General features: G+C 46.7%; 1 long non-coding RNA gene across 1 annotated transcript; it reads left to right on the forward strand.

The window, feature by feature from the left end:
• Positions 1-15,722: 15,722 nt before the first annotated feature.
• On the forward strand, positions 15,723-16,785 carry LOC125759647 (uncharacterized). The gene is made up of 3 exons (XR_007417276.1): positions 15,723-15,763; positions 15,962-16,083; positions 16,149-16,785. It is a non-coding gene; the product is annotated as an uncharacterized LOC125759647 (long non-coding RNA).
• The last annotated feature ends 2,561 nt before the right edge of the window (positions 16,786-19,346 follow it).

The raw sequence follows: 19,346 nt of genomic DNA on the forward strand, positions 1-19,346 counted from the left end.
TAATTTTGTCCAGCTGAAATAAGGTTTTCTTATAAAAATAAACCTTATAAATTCACAGCCCAACTTTCTGTGCCTTATCGCGGACTATCTTTAATTTCGCTGTTTTTTTTTGTTTTTTTTTAACACGAAAGTGTTTTATGCCGGGGTCCACCAAGTACATCCGTCACGGATATGACGTTATAAAAAGGACGCCAAGGGGTGAGAAAGAAAAAAACCAAGAAAAAGATACCCCGCTCGGAATCGAACCCACGACGTTGCGGCCACGACGACAAGCGACCGACGCCCTACCAACTAAGCTAACTCTTTTTTTTTTATTGCCTGGCTTGGGCATTTTACAGGGCAGTCATTGCACACTCACATAATACAATAAAAAGGAAAAGGAACAAGCATTGCCATACCAACTAAGCTAACTCGGGAGATGCTAGACACGGCGCGAACGCGCCTTATATCTTTCACACATTCTCTTTCGCGGCGGGCGGAGCGGGGCGGTGCCGCCGTCTGTGAGATGTGAAAAGAAGTAATGCTTCACGATCGACACTTACTAGCGCTTACTTCGAGATTGCACGCGATATCGGAGGTCATGGTTAAAGTGTCTCGATAACTGGCCGCGCTGGCGTCGCCGAGGCACCCTTGACGCAGTTGCGTTCTTTGCCTTTGGCTTCGTCTTAGCGTGCGTCGGCTGATCGGAGCTTCCACGTGCACCAACGGGATTTCTTCGCCGCCGACTGCTTCAATTGCGAGAGCACCGACTAACAAAACTGCTGCAATACCCGTTGCAGAAAGGACGCGATTTCGACGGGCGAATGTCGTGCCTTGGTGGAGCGAGAGCAGCGCCTGCGAGACAGAGGCCAGCGGGACGCACGCGTTTGCGGCTCAGGCTACGAACCTCTACCTCCCGTGCTGCTGAAGCGCAGTGTGTGTTATGCATGAGCACAGGCGTCGGCTACCCATTACTAGAAAGCGCACACCGTGCCGTTTCTCTCCTTAATTGACGACGCTTTGAAGAAGTGCATACCGGGTACCAGTGTTGATTATGAGCTTGTTGAAATCATCCTTACGCGGGATCCACGATTCGCTCTGTCCAAATATACGTTCACACCGTCAGCTACCACAACGGTTTAATCATGATCATGGGCGTTAGTCGTCGCGATAGAGAAATGCTGTCAACATGGGTGCATTCACGTCAAACGGTGCTATAGCTGCCATACACGAATAGACATTGTACAAGCTCTCATATATCACTACACAATAAGCACTACTTCTGTGAAGACACGTTTCACTTTCGTGTTATACCGATTCCTATGACGGAGGGATCAGCCATGTTTTTTTTGCTTTCTGCCTCCTTTTTCGCCACCAGTTCTTCAGGCGTCATTTAATTATTTCTATCGCCGACCAGTTTATCTTTATAATGTTGTCCCTAAAACCAAAGCCTTCATGTGGGCTAGCTCCCTAACATACACCCTAGTGTATATCTTCACATTCAATTATAACATGCTCCCTCGTTTCCCTACTTTCCCTACGCACGTGCATTTCTCTTCTTTACTTAATCTCGATTTATGACTACGCGTTGTAAGGACATCCGACCTTGCTTCAAACGCCCAAGCGCTTCCGCTTGAACTATTTTAAAATGTATTCTTGCTCATTTCGTCTTTACCCTTTCGGTAGATATCAGGCCCAGATTTCTTTCAATCGCTGCTATCCAATACATTCTTTCCCCTCTATGACGTTTCGCTTAGTGCTCTTTCTTACCATGTCGCATATACTTCCAGCCGTACACTTCCTGATGAATCTCCTAGTTATTTTTTCAGCTGTCAGTCAAGCTCCTCCCATACAAAAGGTGGAACGCTTTCTGCTCCCATCTGCTGTCTCTCATGTTCTTTAGTATCTCCTTGAAGTTAATGTTCAAACCACTGAAGTCGCTACCGACTTCAGCGCCACAACACGTCTACATGTTGTACAGTGGAGAGTAGTCTGTACTTTGTTACTGTTACACTGCGCTAGTTTTTAATCGTAAAGTAAAGTGTAGGCTAATAAGAAAAGTTGTGTAGGGTAAAGCAGGGTAATTTTGACCGCGACGTAGGGTATTTTTCAAAAGTTGGCTGGCAACACTGTCATGTGGTTGAACATTCAGTTACAGTGTACTGTAATTCAGTGGTCAGTCATTGCGCACCACTCTTAGAAATAAACATCCCTAAACGATGTATCGTGTGAATGCAGAGGCCAGCATTCCTGGTCTTGATGTTGGCTTCCCTGTACTGATGCTGAGCGAAATCTGTCGTGTTTCGTTGCACTGTAAGATTAATACCTCGATTTCGGGGGACTTTTTGTCCCACATTAATACCTCGATTTCGGGGGACCTATTGTCCCACATCGATATTCTGCCATCTTCTATGCCTTTGTTAGCCTTGACGGCCCGCGTGAAGTAATTGAATGTCACGAAGCTATGGGAGGAATTTAATGAACGCAATTTAATGTCACGAACGGCATCCCGAAGAGAAAAGCGACGTGCGACGAATATTCAAGAAAAGAAAACGCGGGAAATAGATTTGCACTCCGCTCTTAGTTCTTGTGATTTAGGTCGCAGTCGTGGACGGTCCCACCACTCCACTTCACCGGAAGTTTTCTGCCGCTGAATGGGCAGACTTGAGGTCTTGGTAAGCTCCCTGCAGGCACCTGTCCAAGTCTCCAAGCACCGAGGCCAGGGCAGGCCAGTGGGTGGCTTCAGGAACATTCATGCCGGGAACGTGTACGGCAACAAATGGCAGACCACGCCACATGCAAAAGCGTACGGGTCTGTACTCGGGCGTGGGGCGCGCTTCGTCGGGAGTCAGCACGGTCAGGCACAGGGTCGATCCCATGTCGACGACACCGTCTCCCGTCACGGTGTTACTGGATTTCTGCAGCGCGTGCACCAGCATCTGACCAATGGCTGAGGGGTCGTGGTGCAACGAAGTAGGGTCGAGGCGGTACAGGTACCACTGGTTGTATATCCCTCGAGTTATCAGCCACGAGTACAGGATGGCCATGTAGTGAAGGCACTCTGGCAAACCTTGGGTAGACCTGAGGCTGCTGCGGATTCGATCGACGGCCGGTAGTAGGGTGAGACCTCTGACTGGCCCAAGCCAGGGAAGATTGAGGTGGTCCAGTGAGTGGAGTTCTTCGTGCGATAGGACGTAGAAGGAGCAGCACAACTTCTCTATATCCGCGGAAGACATGGCTGGAGATTGTTACAGTAGCTGAGACGCGGACTTAAACCTGGACCAGGGTTCCTCGCGTCCGGCTCAAGGAAGCTGGCCTCCTCCTCTAAATCGACGAATAAGCACAGCGGTTTAGCTTCGAAAAATCAGGTTTTCAACGTTCAAGCGCGAAACACACAGAGACAGCTAGAGGCAAAATTTAAACGAAATACTAAGAGGCTTTACTTATGGTTACTTCTTTCTCAGGATCGTAACCAAACAGTTCTCTGGGCAGTGCGGGGCTGGTGTCAACTGGCGCTTTGCAGAAGAGAGGGGCGTCGTACAGAACAAACACGTTGACAAAGAGCCGCGCATAGGATACTACTGGCCTGATAATATATCTCTCGCACTATCTGGTGAGAACTGCAAATTAAGAAAAATAAGGAAACAGCCGGCGGACATCGTCGTAGATCGTCGCCAACATCAAGGAGGAAATTTGACTCCACCTTTACGCCTTGTATGTTTGCCAGACGCTTCTTTCCAGTCAAGAAAAATTTACGCTCACAAATTAGCACTTTGTCTTTGATTACCGCAAGCAAAGTCAACACATTTGGACACAGATTAGGCGCGTCCTTTTCCCTAGAACTTTATAAAGAACGCGATAGCTGGTGGCCCGATTGAAAGATTGGGTGCTGAAATTTGTTGAAACAACCTTCATTTCAGCCAGGGACTAGCAGAAAATAATGAATTTAATGCATTTTTTCGCAAATTGGCGCGGCACTGACTACGGTGACGGGGCCCGTCAGCGCAGTACCGTCGTAAAAGTGACGGGGCCCGTCACCGTAGTGTAAATTGTAATAGTGACGGGGTCCGTCATAATAGCGATATACTTATAGTGACGGGCCCCGTCATCGTAAAGCAGTACTACGGTGACGGGGCCCGTCAGCGCAGGTCAGCGCAGTACCATCCTAAAAGTGACGGGGCCACTTTACCATAGATTTTTGGTCGTTTTAGACGCCCTCGTCGTGTGTGTTCGATGAAGTGCCATATGATATGTTTTTCCTCATGGGTATGCATAGCTTATGGAAGACACGTATGCAGGACCGTAACGCAGAACTCACCATTTCTTCAAGCATGTACTTCATTCGCATGACTATTCAGCTAAAGGACATTTATGACGACCTGGACTTTAGACCGGACTGGTACCCCCTCTTGGTGAGGTGCTCGGCCTCAGCACCTTTCCAGTACAACACGATGTGAAGAACTCTCACCGTTCTACTGCACGTTGTGTTAGCCATCGAGTGTGCACTTAGTAACGCTTGAGCGCTTATTGTCGCTATGTGATTGTACTTTTGGTTGCTTTATTTGTGCTCTTATTGTACACTGTAATACTGAGTGTGATAAATACCATGAAAGAAAAAAAAAGTGTTCATGGCGTAGTTGGTTGGCGCGCTCTCCCATGGAGTGTTAGGGCTGCAGATCGTCAGTTCGATTTCACCCGGGTTTTATTTTTTTTTTTTGTCAGATTATGCGTCAACGTCAACGTTACTGCTCTGACGGAGTCGTAACTTTTTCGTTCATGTCTGCGGCGGTTAGACAACCCTAGCGTTCGGATGATGCGTTGTTCCATGCGACCTCGGTTCTAATCGCGCTGAATAAGAAAATTTTTCCGTTTTTTTTTTCTTTTTTCAGTATTGTTTCACAATACCGTCCCGAGCTTCCGGCTAGGCAACAACATTTACTCATTCGTGGTAGCATGGCTCAACGTGGGTACAGTGTAGCGTGGGAGAGCGTAGCCTGTTAATCAGCATAGCACTGCGCCGCGTGACGCTGCATATCAGCATGTCGCCAATGCACTCGTTGCTGCCCTCCCCCCGGAAATGTTTCCGTACTGTCGTGCACCGCCGACCAAAACAGCCACCTGCGCCTGAAGTCTTCCTGGATTTTTTTCTAGAATTGCTTTCCATGGTCGAAAGACATCTCGTAGGGAACATTGCTGATTTGACTGGCTGTCCTCGCTGCGCCCATGGCGTCCCTGTAACTGGCTGCGCAGCGCATGACCGTCAGCGGCGCAGCGACATGCTGATTAACGGGCTCCGCTCTCCCACGCTGAGCCGTGCTACCACGAATGAGTAACTATAATGTTGACTAGCCGGAAGCTCGGGACGGTATTGTGAAATAATACTGAAAAAAAGAAAAAAAGCTGGCAGATCCCACGCATTGTGGGAATCGATGTAATGCGAAGCAGCCAGCAAAGAGCTGCATACATCGTCTTGTATGTCGTTTAGCAAAATGCGTGTCATGGTTTTCATGTTAACTCCTATTATTTATGTTCGTCACACAGTAACGTCGCGCAAGACCAACTTCGGGGTAGATCAAGCTAGCGAAACGGCCGCCAGCGCACCATGAGCCTAGCACGTAAGCCATGCTGTACATGACATGTGTGTCATGGCTTTCGTGTTAACTCGTGTTATTTATGTTCGTCACACAGTCAAATCGCAAGATACCAATTTCGGTGTATATCAAGCTAGCGAAACGGCCGCCAGTGCACCATGAGCGTGGCACGTGTCATGCTGTACATGACATGCGTGTCATGATTTTCGTGTTAACTCGTGTTTTTATGTTCGTCACACAGTCATGACGCGCAATACCATTTTCGGGGTAGATCAAGCTAGCGAAACGACCACCAGCGCCCCATGAGCGCGGCACGTAAGTCATGCTGTACATGACATGCGTGTTATGATATTCATGTTAACTCGTGTTTTTATGTTCGTCACACAGTCATGACGCGCAATACCAATTTCGGGGTAGCGAAATAGAGTCACTGGAAAAATTTCAGAGTATCGCATCTGGTGTCCGCGCGCCGCCGCCGACGCGATTGGCTTACTCGCGTCACGTGTACTCGCCGCCATATCCCTTCCAAGCGCTTTGGGTGCAGGCGCGTTCAATGCAGAGCGTGGCCGGACATTTAGCAGTACCACAGTCCCTAGAAGTACTTCGTCGCATTTTTAAACGCGCCTTGCAGACAGGGGCGTAAGAATTTTTTTCCGGAGGGACGGGGGGGGGGGGCACCTCCTTGATCTGAAGTGGGGGCCTGGCAGGCAGATGTGGTTGGGGGGGGGTCTGTGTGCCACCCCCTGGCTACGTGACTGTATGCAGATTCCAGAGAGTAGCTCACCAGCAATCGAACGTTACTGGTGAGCTACTCTGAGAGTCTTGTTAAATTTTGCATGCCGTGTGGGAAAAATTAATGTCAAAGAGCGCCGTTCTACGTGGCTGCATATAATTGGTCGGAATGAATTCGCCCCCTTCGAGGAACACACCTTCCTACAATGAACTACACAAACTTTGCTTGAAAAGATCTCATGCGACAGGAGACAGGATACTTCACCTTTTCGGTTCGCTATGGTCAGCGATATTGAAAGCAATACATACCTTTCTATTTGCTCGGCTGTTTATATCTCGATCTGTTGAACAGATTACGTATGCTACTAGAGCTATAAGCGTGTCACGCACGAGAGTGAACTTGAAGATTTGTTAAAATAATAACTGTTTACTGGTATACCTAAAAGGTAATTGTGGCATGATCATTTGCTATTGCGCAAAACAGAAGCGCGGAACTCTGTTTATAAAGTTGGTATAAGGCAATGTTATTAATCGTATTTTTAAATTAGTTGCCAAAAAATGTTACTAATGCGCCGAGCGTACCCCTAAAATACTGGTTAGTGGGTGAGAAATGGTCACAGCAAAAAAAAAGCAGATCCCACGCATTACGCAATAAAGCACCGTGCCGATGAAGTTTTAATAAGAGTGCATTATGAAAAAAAAAAGTGCAGCAGTGCAGAAACCGAACCCCAGCTGCTTACGCGCTGGCAACGCCAGAAGAAACTGTTTGTCGGAATACATCAAAATATTTGCAAATGCACTGCAACGTTGGGAATATTAAGGAGAAAAGAAATAGTAAATGAAACAATTAAGTAGTGATGTCAATCATTATCGATGGCCTATTTTCTACGTATCGCAAGATAAGACGCACCTTACCTACCGCACGCCGATTCGCCGATGCGTTTGGCTGCTGGCGTTCCGAATCAAGACAAATACGTCGCGCACAACTTCCAATTACCGTACACACACAACTTCTATTACACATAACAATCAGTTGAACAGCAAGCATGGTGCGCAAGCAAGGTATGCGTCAGCGATCAGTCGAAGGACGCAATGTTGAATGTTCTCGATGTTGTTCGATAACGTTCTCGAGTGCAGTGAACCTGAACACCGACTACAAAGCTAGCGCAGACAGTCAAGGTTTACCAAATGTCGAAGTAAATGGCATCTCGCACAATGTCACTGCGCTAATGCAACTATGTTTTCAGCTCCGGACCTAGCGAACACACCCAGGCGTGACACGAAAAGAGGCCGATGAAGCCATGAAGCGAGTTCGCGAGCACATGGCAGCATTCGCCGCACGTTTCATTAGTTACACCGCTAACCGCGCAGTCGATCCATAACTGTCGATGACTCGAAATCACTTCTCATATCCTCTTGAATAAACACACACACATAACGCCGTTCCGCCGAACGTAACACGGCACCGAGGCGAAACGATCGGTCACTTCTCAACACACGCTAGCAACGCGCCGGACGGTCTGGAAGGGACATGGCCGCCGCCGCCTAATGTTGCCCGCGTGCAGCCTACCTTTGCGGTACTCTGATTTTCTAGTGACTCTATAGCGAAAAACGGCCGCCAGCGCCCCATGAGTGTGGCACGTAAGTCATGCTGTACATGACATGCGTGTCATGATTTTCGTGTTAACTCGTGTTATTTATGTTCGTCACACAGTCAAATCGCAAGATACCAATTTCGGTGTATATCAAGCTAGCGAAACGGCCGCCAGTGCACCATGAGCGTGGCACGTGTCATGCTGTACATGACATGCGTGTCATGATTTTCATGTTAACTCGTGTTACTTATGTTCGTCACACAGTCACGTCGCAAGATACCAATTTCAGTGTATATCGAGCTAGCGCAACGGCCGCCAGCGCACCATGAGCGTGGCACGTGTCATGCTGTACATGACATGCGTGTCATGATTTTCGTGTTAACTCGTGTTATTTATGTTCGTCACACAGTCACGTCGCGCAATACCAATTTCGGGGTAGATCAAGCTAGCGAAACGGCCGCCCGATTCCCATGAGCGTGGCACGTAAGTCATGCAGTACATGACATGCGTGTCATGATTTTCACGTTAACTCGTGTTATTTATGTTCGTTACACAGTCACGTCGCAAGATACCAATTTTTGTGTATATGAAGCTAGCGAAACGGCCGCCAGCGCACCATGAGCGTGGCATGTAAATCATGCTGTACATGACATGCGTGTCATGATTTTCATGTTATGACTTGTCATTTATGTTCGTCCTACAGTCATGTTACACCATACCAACTTTGGTGTACATTCGATTAACAAGCGACCAGGAGAGCACAAAGTCGTAGGCGGCTAGATAGATAGATAGATAGATAGATAGATAGATAGATAGATAGATAGATAGATAGATAGATAGATAGATAGATAGATAGATAGATAGATAGATAGATAGATAGATAGATAGATAGATAGCTCAAAGTCGCAGAAGTTCGCTAAGAAATGCTTCGCATTTAAAATGGAAAAGTTTTCTTATTCAGCGCGATTACAACCGAGGTCGCATAGGAACAACGCAACATCCGAACGCTAGGGCTGTCTAACCGCCGCAGACATGAACGAAAACGTTAACTACTCCGTCAGAGCAGCACCTTTGACGTTGACGCATGACCTTAAAAAAAGACAGGAAAAAAAAAAAAACGGGAGGAATCGAACTGACGACCTGCAGCCCTAACACTCCATGGAGAGCGCGCCAACCAGCTACGCCATGAACGCTTTTTTTTTTTCTTTATTGCCTCACACAAGTAACTACTACGCCACGACGACGAGGGCCTCTAAAACGACCAAAAATCTACGGTAAAGGGGCCCCGTCACTTTTACGATGATACTGCGCTGACAGGCCCCGTCAACGTAGTCGCTGCTTTACGATGACGGCGCCCGTTACTATAAATACGTCGCTATTATGACGGGCCCCGTCACTATTACAATTTACACTACGGTGACGGGCTCCGTCGCTTTTACGATGGTACTGCGCTGACGGGCCCCGTTAACGTAGTCGCTTCTTTACGATGACGGGGCCCGTTACTATAAATACGTCCCTATTATGACGGTCCCCGTCACTATTACAATTTAGACTACGGTGACGGGCCCCGTCGCTTTTACGACGGTACTGCGCTGACGGGCCCCGTCCATAGAGCGCACGAGACTAAAAAGCCACCTAAACATCGCCCAATGTTAGCGGTGTAAGCATGTTTCATGTTGGCTACCTTGTGCCGCCGAGCAAAACTAGCGCCGTGGTGTACCCAGAAATTCCCTAGTCAAGTTGGCGAGAGCAGACGAGAGCAACGAGAGGCCGAGTTGAAACGAGGCACTTGATGGCGTGTCTTCTTTAAAGATTTTGTGTATCTGTGTCATGCTTTGTTGTGTTACCTCGCGAGTGTTCGCTTAGAAGTGACTGAGATTGCTAAGACATCGACTCTGCTGTCAGTTTGGATGAAGCGCGAAAGAAAGGGACAGAAAAGGCACACATACAACCACACATACTGCGCTACGTGTGGGTGTGTGTGTGCCTTTTCTGTACCTGTCTTTCGCGCTGCTCCCTTAAGTTATGTTGAACCAACTAGCCAACAAGTTCACTCTTCAAAGTATCAGTGGTGTTCCGATGTAAGCGCCTGGTATTATTCAGTGCGCTCCAGAATGAGGGATTTGCCTTGTTAAGCTTCACCGCTGCACAGTGGCGTTATGCGAAGAAAACTAAACGTCATGCTGTCAATCTCTAGCCCTTCGTGGCCGAGAAGGGTTCGCTGCCGCAAAGTGGTTGATAAAACATTTACGGCTTCGAAGCAACTTAAAGGAATCAGTCATCTCATGAGACTGTCCGAGACGTGTTAACATGAAAGCTTACAGGCGTATTTTCCATTTGTAATAATGGATATATCGAATTATTTCGCGATCCCCTTCGAATCCGATGGGTCGGACGGTCGTCAAGTGAGGTGAAACTTAAGGCACTCGAGAGTGTGCGTTGCGTTAAAATGTCTGTGTATGCCTTGCTTTATGTTACCTTGCGTGTGTTCGCTTGAATTTATACAGATTCTTAAGACTATCAGCAGCGCTAATAAATCCGTCATCTGCGCATTTATTATTTGACCTGAAGTGTAGCAGCTGGCGTTTGAAGTAGACATCCGTAGCGGCGCCTCGTCGCAATTTTGCAGCAAGTTGACGCTATGCGATCACGCTGAATTCAGGACACGTGATTCATTGGTATCTTGTAATAATTTCTGTTGGCATAATTAAGTTTCTCCATGACACTATTCCAAGCTATTCCAAGAAGTGGCTTGGTCGGTTCTCTAATGTAGAGGGCTGCTAATTCGTTTGCCTGGCGGGTAGAAGAATTGAAGAAACCTTTGCTACGCACTGGCGCATTTATTAGACGTTTGGGTGCTCGTACGGTGACTGGAGACTGCGTGGGCGCCTTTTTTTGTAATTAAAGAAGACAAAGCATCAGGTAACGTATGTGGCAGTTACGATTTCCCTGCTGGTGGGCTTCGCTGCACAACGAATGACCGATGCACAGTACATGCTTTGTGGCATAACACAGCTGCAATGCCATAAAGCTGACTATAGTGAATCTGTCATCTTGTAGCACGTATATATAATGTAAATATATAGTGCATTGAATCCAAGGGGCAGTGCAAGCATGGCGTAAACAAGCAGGGTACGAGTCAAAATATGGGTGGCGTGCGCAGCACAGATTTCTTTGCGCTCCACAATGAATTGCTTTGTAAGTTTTACCGCTACACAGGGGTGTAATGCGACGAAAACTAAATACGACGCTGTGAAGCTTGCTACCTGTGGCTGCAATTAGTTGCCGGAAAGAGTATCGCCAGGTTGTTAGACTGATCTGACGAGAAAATGAGCAATCTGCATCGCTGCGCCTAGTACACACATACTGTGCCCTAAGTAGGGAGGCCGGTTTCGGCATGACGCTCGTTCGCGTGGTGGCTCGATCGCCACAAGCATTTGTTTAAAACAAGCAATAATATTGATTATTCGGTGACTATCGCGGAATATTGGAGCTAAACGTTTTTCTAAGGCACCTTTTGGGAAAAGCTGGCTTTTCTGGAACCACGAGACAAGTTCCGATCATGTCTCAAACTTCGTCGTCCAAAAAGGACCAGCTTCGTAAACTAATGCGCTTGATACGCTAGCATGGTTAAAGCACTGTGCGGCTATGCCTGCGCAGTGATCTCATTGAGCTAAAACAAAGCTGATTCAATTCCCCTTTCTTGCGAACTGCGTGCCCCTTAGTCAAAAAGTGGCCCTTCTCAAAGAAAGCAGCAAGTATGCACCTTATTCGTGCGTCCATTAAATCAAGCCACCTGCATTTCCATGGTTAAATCGCATGATCAACGTCTCACACGCACAGCCACGGTACGGTCCCTAGAATATACCAGTATATTCTAGGGACCGTAGCCACGGGACTAGGCTAGGTACATCCAGAGCCGTCTCGCTTGGAATTTCCTAGGGACAGCACCAAAAAGTGGTCTGGCAACGCGGGCATGTTTTGGTGGCTTTTTAGTCGCTCCCCATAGAGCCACCGTAGTCAGCGCCAATTGGCGCGTTTAGCGGCCGCGCCGCGAACTAGAGAGGAAGCTACGCGAAACCCGCCGGATACTGACTCGCCAACCATGCTCGCTGCAAAATCGCTTACCAATCGACATCGCAAGCCGCCACCCGCTGCAGCGCGTCTCTCTCAAAACGTGTTCTCTCACGGTCGGGAAGGTGTTCTTCGTGCGTGCGCTTAGTGCGCTCAACCGGCGGCCAACGACGCCATTGCCGCAAGCGGAGCTTGCGCCCGCATCTACGAATTTCCCGTTTGTGTCGTGTGCTGTTTTGTAATCTGAACTGTGAAGCACCTGGCAAAACGCAGAATGCCTCAACGCTGTTCTGCGCTAGGGTGTGCGAAAAGCTGCGTCGGGAGAGACAAGCCCTGTCATACCTTTCCGAGAGAGCCGACGCTTCGAAGGATATGGATTCGCGCTGCGCGCCCATCGCAGCCAACGTGGGTGCCTTCAAAGCGTGACTTTTTGTGCTCCGAACACTTCGAGGATAGTGACTATGAGACGAGCCCTGCTTTGTTGATGCGCTTCGGCATGTCAGCGAAATGGCAGCACCTAAAGCCTGGTGCTGTCCCCTCCATATTCTCCAGAAAGCGGACAGAAGCGGATGAAGCAGTCGAAGTTGCGTGCAAGAAAAGAAGTCGAAATGAGGTAAGATATTTACGTTTCTATGGGACAGGGGAAAAGCCAAGACGATATCAGCGCGCGATGAGCGGTAACATGGTGCAACCTTTGGGCTGCTACACTTTGGCGATAGCGCGGGGGGCAGAGGGGGGGGGGGGGCACCCCCAGGTCATCTAAGAGGGGGGGGGGGCTGCGATGATCCTTGCCCCCCCCCCCTGCCCCCCGCCCCGCTGGAGTAGAACCCTGCGCATGCTCATGCTGCTGCTGAGCGTATGTACTAATGCACGCTGTTTAATTTTTAATTTTTTTTAAATTAATTTTTTAGCGCGTCGCTCTGCAGACACGCTGTGTTTGGCTACCGTGCAGTGGTAAATAATGAGATTGTATATCTATAACGTATATCTGAAAGAACACAGCGAATCCGCTGTGACATTTTGATCCTGTTTATTCCTGTGCTGCGGCGCTCTAGTGCTTTCTGCTGCTACTTGATACTTTCAGCCCATGCGGACGTTTTGACACCTTTGTTTTTCTCTGCTTGAGTGTGCCGCAGATTTTCTACATTTTATCACTCTGTGCTTCAGATTTTTGATGAAAGACCGGAAGAAAATTTTGAACACGCAGTGCCACTTCCTTCAAACAGCACAGTGTCTTCTGAAGACAGCTTCACAAAGTGTGGGACCGGCATTGGCACACGGCAAGAACATTGTGATATTGAGCGTGCAGTAGAGATGCGCAAGAAAGACCGGGAAGAAACAGTGCACATTACTGCCTTACTGCAATGTGGCCTAACAGGTGGGTAATTAGGCCGCATGGTGTTAGGTTTTTTTTTTTTGCGTGTTTAGCATCACTTATACAAATACGCACTTTTGCGGATTTTTCAGAGAGCGAACACTCGGTTAAATTCCATGATGAGCATCAAGACACGGATCGAGCGTCAGAAAACACGGAGTGTGAAAACACATCTACCACATGCACCACTGACGGTAAATCGCAAAACCTAAAAAACATCACTGATTTATTGCAGACTGCCATTTCCTCAAGTGGCCAAACAGGTGGGTAATTAGGCAACATTGTGTTATGTTCATGGTTTTGGTGTGTTTTGCCTCACTCATACGAACATGTATTTCTCCAGATTTTTCTGAGGAGAGCGAACACCCAATCGAACTTTGTGATGAGGATCAAGCTGGGCATGAGAACATGGCTCGAGGATCTGAGAACACAGAATGTGAAAACACACTGTCTACTGCAGTCACCACTGATAGTGCAGGACAACACCTGAAAATTACGTTAGATGCAGCGGTTCAAACAGCAGTGATCTGTCGGAGTCTGGGTACATATTTTGATGTGTTCTGCCTCTCTTCCTTCCCTTTCGTAACTTGTAGAGCTTTGTTTTACTGTTCCTTATGCATAATCAAGTCTCTGGGTTTGCCTATGACTAATAAAACTGTCTGTGATTCCCTAAAGGAGTGCAATGGACAAGGAATACAAGGTCACGTGCTGTCCAGACCAACGCCATTGAGGGACCATGAACGTCATCACCTGTCTTTTTAGAGCCCCAGTCCTATTTCTTCAATTCAGATTTTCATGAAGATTTGGAAGAGATGAACATTGATTCTTCATTCGCTCTGTCAGAGGACAGTCGCCCAGGGTATGAACAAAACTGATTTGAAGTACCAAGATTAAACAATGTGTCTTTCCCTGTGTGAGAAATAATGAACACGCACCGCTGCCCCTTCACAAAGAGCGAAAATTTATTGTGTTTGAATCTTCCCTGGATGAACTTCTCTGGGCGTGCCCAGTGTGCGCGCAGTGCTGCGCAGCTGTTGACAAGAGTACGAAGCACCATGATGTATGTGGAACGAATATGCAAAAATCAGCATGTGGCTACGTGGGCTAGCCAGCCGAAAATTCAAATGAAGGCAGCGGGGAACATCTTGGTACCTGCTGCAGCTCTGTACTCTGGGTGCAGTATTTCAAAATTTTTGAGAGCACTCGAGAGTATAGGCATAGTGTGTCCAAGTTACCGGTATCATTTTGCGATAGAGAAAGCTTTCCTCATCCCAGCAATTACAATGGTATGAGATATATCTGTTTTGTATCAATAAAGTGGATTTTCTTGGTAATCATTGCTTTGTAAAACTAACTTTGTCTTCTCAGGTTTGGACAAAGCACCAGAACAGTCTTTTTGAAAATGTTGCCGGGCAAGCACTACGTCTTGCAGGGGATGGAAGGGCAGATTCTCCCGTTCACTCTGCAAAATACGGAACCTACTCCCTCGCCGACATCGACCGAAACAAGGTCCTCCATGTCGAAACTGTGCAGGTATGTCTCACAACAAATGTGCATGTCTGGCAGACTCAAATGCTTGTAATTTTCAAATATTCATTGTCATCTTGAACTTGTTAAATAATTTGCCATGAACTGGTCATACTGCAGTCGAACGAAACAGGTGGCAGCAGTCAGATGGAGCTAGAAAGCCTCAAGAGGTCGTTGCAGATATTTGGGGCAAATGGTTTGATCATTGATCTCTGGTCTCAGATCGCCACACTCAGATCAAGGCATTTGCTGCCAAAGAGTGAAACTTCGAGCACAATTATGACTGTTCGCACATTGGCAAATGTAAGCATTGTAAACCATACTAAAAAATATGAATTTTATAAAACAGGTGGTGTGTCAGTTTTCAACAAATTTTGTTGTATTCTCTCCAGAACTCAGAAAAAAGCTAACAGCTGCCAGCAAACTCAAGAAATACGGCAGCATCACACTATGGATCAACGCGATAATTAACCATTTCTACTGGTGTGCAGTGTCAAGTGAGGGCCAGCCAGAACTTATACTTCCAAAGTGGCGCTCACTTGCTGCCCACATAGCTAACGTGCACACGCATGATGATGAGCTGTACCCAAGGTGTCAACATGATGCGCTGCTGAACAAGAAGTGGCTTGACAAAGGTACACCAGTTTTTCTTTTTTGCATATGTTTCTGTATAGCATTCTTACCATGTTTCTTTTTTTTTTCAAACTTATTGCTCTAGGCTCTCCAGCCCATGAAAAAGTCAAGGCCATTATTCTGAATAAAGCACTGTTGGGGGACATGCCAAAGCTGCCGACATTGGCACAGACATTTGCAGCAGAGTCATTTCATAGTACGATCATTCAGTTTGCATTCAAGGCTACTCATTTCCAGTTCTCAAGTAAGGGTGCAAGGTAAGATGTTCTTTTGGCAATAAGAAATGATATGTGTAATTGTCTTCTAAGGAACTATTTGGGACACAAGAAAAGACAGACCAACACAGCCTGTTTCTTGTTTCCTGGTGTCCTGTCCTGCTGTGCAGTTTGTTAGATGAACCTGTACCAAACTTTCCCAACTTTCAGCACTGCTTACGCAAATGTCTCTTTTCCCAGGGCCCGCCTTTCATTATAATGGGAATAGCGCAAGAGCACATGCCACACATCAAGAAAAAGATCGATATGTTATAAAGTATCCGAAATCGAAGAAGACTGCCATTGCTGCGCCACTGAAGAAGGTCTGCACATATGGCATGAGCCACTATTGACTAATGCAGTGCCTAACTAACTGTTTTCGTTTCAGGTTACATGAAAGAGGCTCATGGAGTACACTGTGGAGATTTGCAGACAGGCGGGATCACTGCAAAAATCCTCAATTCAGGCTAATGTCATCGTGCCATCAACTCTGTCTAGCGAGTCTGAACTAGTGGTGCAGTACTATCGGTAAATCGACTATCGATAGCATCGATAGTTTCTTTGAAACTATCTATAGTGTATACAAACTATTGATAGCACTACTATTAACAAAGTATCGATAGTGCAATCGATAGTACCATAGTTAATATTACTATTTATATTAATGTCACGCGTGTTTATTGCTTTGTTCTGATGTATTCGGGTGTCACCCACAAAGACTGTTAGCAACGTTTTATACGCAGATTGCGCCGTAATGTTTGAGAAACATCACGATTGCTTGAGGTCATTCTGTTAAGATTACGCAGCGGACGCATGTAGTCAAGTTTATTCGAGAGCTTGCACGAGCACCAGCGACAGCGCTGGACGGTTAGATGACATATATATATAAGACTACGCGTTCTACCGATGATCAGATTACTCGACGGCCGACGACTGTTCTCGCCGGTATCAGTGCGCGGCGTGCATCGTTTGTATTTTGAGTTGATTTTCTGGGCACAAGTTCGCCCAAATAAAGAGCTCCGTATTTCCCAGTCTTGCTGCAGCATTCTTCACCGTCACAATCACGTGACAATACTATCGATAGTGGTGTGAATAATGATGCTGTTGCTGGCCGGTCATATTGCCAAAATATTTGTGATGGCTTAATATCAGCTTCGCTTAATTTAGGAGAAATTTTTGGTGAGAGAAATTCTTTCCGCAGTGAAAATGGCGGAATATGTCCACCAATAAATTAATATCCAAAAGCAAACAGTAACACATTACAATTCCCAAGCTTAGTTCTTGATATTTTTTTTTATTTTGAAATCATAAATGCAACATAAATTTCCAGCCGCGCGGTTCCACCGCAAGTAACGCTTTCCGTTTCCGCTACAGCTGAACAGTTTTACTTTATGATAATGTGTCAGCAAAGCACTCTGGTGGATAACACAAACATGACAACTTTCTTGTCCTCAGTGTTGGCGGTAACTCGTTACAAGTAACGGCGTTACCGGTAACGCGTTACTTTTTTCGGTAACTTAGTAACGTACTCGTTAAAATTTAGAAACTGTAACGGGTAACGTACTTACGTTACTTACGTTAACATTTTTCGGTAACGTGTGGTGTCACGTTACTCGTTACTTTTTCATCCTGGGGGTGCAGTCTTCTCAGAGCTCGCCCCGACAAATTCTTTTGTCCCAGCGTCGGACTGCTGTCGGCCTGCCAGGCATTGACCAAGAAAGCGCGGGCGGAATCGCTTTTCTTTTTTGTGGAAATTGTTGGGGTTTTGGCCATCGCCACACAAAGCTTGATGAAAGCCGCATAATTCGCCATGAGAAACTGTACGGACATGCTTCTCGTGGAAGTGGATGTAGCAGATGGATTGCTGGCACCTGCGCCTTTTCGTGCCCAAATGACAGGCCAGCCCAAGAGAAAGCGCAGGGGCTGGTTTACTCCATACCACGTGCTGGTCGTGAAATTTTGTACGTGGGGGAAACAAAGAACTCCCCCGAAAGGCGGCGACAACATAAAAACGATGCCCGCAAGTTGGCGTGACAAAGGAGTACACTCGCTGAGCATAGCATGGTAAACGACCACCGCATCGAATTCGACAACTCCCACGTCGTCGACTTAAGCGGCTTTCTGTGGAATTCTGGCCGATCCAGGCGACAGCCGGTAACGTCAACCGGTCTGCAGGTGCCCTGCCGATCAAGAGTCTGCTTTATTGTGGAGAATTGCTGTGACCCCCGGCTGGAAGAAAACCCTGAAAAAGAGTGCGAGCGGGACGCGAAACGTAGAACTTTTGCTTGTAACGCAAAAAAAAAAAAAAAATTTTTTTTACTCCGCTGCCACACGAACAGCCTTAACCGCGGTTAAGCTAACTACGGTTACGGCTAACCACGGTTACAGGTAGCTACACGGCAGACATTACCGCAGTTAGTGTACTAATCGTGGTTATTGCAAACGGGTGATTCCACGAGAGATCGACACGGATCCGAAAAGTTTAATTGAGTATTTTATATTTTATGCATGTCCCATGCCAGTAGCCCGAAAAGGAACTTAATTTCCTTATTAACTGCATAATTTACGAGGGAAAAATATCGAACACATTCAATCCGGAGGGACCAATTTCATTACCTGTCGTTCTCGAAAGTTCACGACGTTGTAAACAGAAATATCATCGTTACAAAGAAGATATTTTGTGTATGAAAAATGTATGCGCAACAAAGAGTAAAGTAACATTGTTTGAAACTTGTAGAGCTAAGGAAACTGTTTTTGAAAAATGTCTAAATATGCGACGTTTTATAGTAGCTACAAAGTTGATAAGGCCTGTCAATTTTGTTTTAGAAAATAAATTTTGCTTTTTCTATCTGCAACTGCAGCGAAGTTTCTGGTTATTGAACTCCTGAGCGAGTGAGGCTGATCTTGAACACCCTCACATAAACGCTCGCAATTTTTGCGGTAAATATACAGGTTAAAGTGAACAAAAATGTTTATGCACAGATATTTTTTTACGTAACTAGCCCGTTTAAGCTAAAGTCCCTAGATTTTTCCCTGTTCTTTAAAAACGAAAAATCTAGGGACTTTAGTTTAAGCATTTCTTTATTACTACAAAATTCGCGCATTTATATTGCTAGCAGAAGCACACCATCAGAATTATTGTAAATTTCAGATTTAAATTACTGCTATTGTGGGTTCGTGCAGCAAAGACACATCGATTATAATTTATGATTGCGGAGTAACGGCAGAGGTAACGTCCGTTACTTTTTTTCAGTAACGGTAACGGTAACGCGTTACATTTTTTTGTAGGTGACGTAGGGCGGTTTGGTTGGTAACAACTTTATTGATGGTCCGGCAGAGCTTTCGCCGACTGGGCTTTAGGTCTCCCACGTGGGGACGTCGAGGCCTTGCCTCACCGCCGCCTCGCGGGCCTGCTGGACAGCCCAAAGTTGGTCGCCGAGGCTGGGGCTGCGCAAGGCAGCGGCCCACCGCGGCGGAAGGGTTCCGGAGTTAGCACCTTCCGGATTTTTGTCACAGTCCCAGAGCATGTGATTTAATGTGGCGACCTCAGTGTGGCAGACCTTGCATATATTTGTCGGATATGTAC

This window comes from Rhipicephalus sanguineus, chromosome 8 (genome assembly GCF_013339695.2).
Source record: "Rhipicephalus sanguineus isolate Rsan-2018 chromosome 8, BIME_Rsan_1.4, whole genome shotgun sequence".
NCBI lineage: Eukaryota > Metazoa > Arthropoda > Arachnida > Ixodida > Ixodidae > Rhipicephalus > Rhipicephalus sanguineus.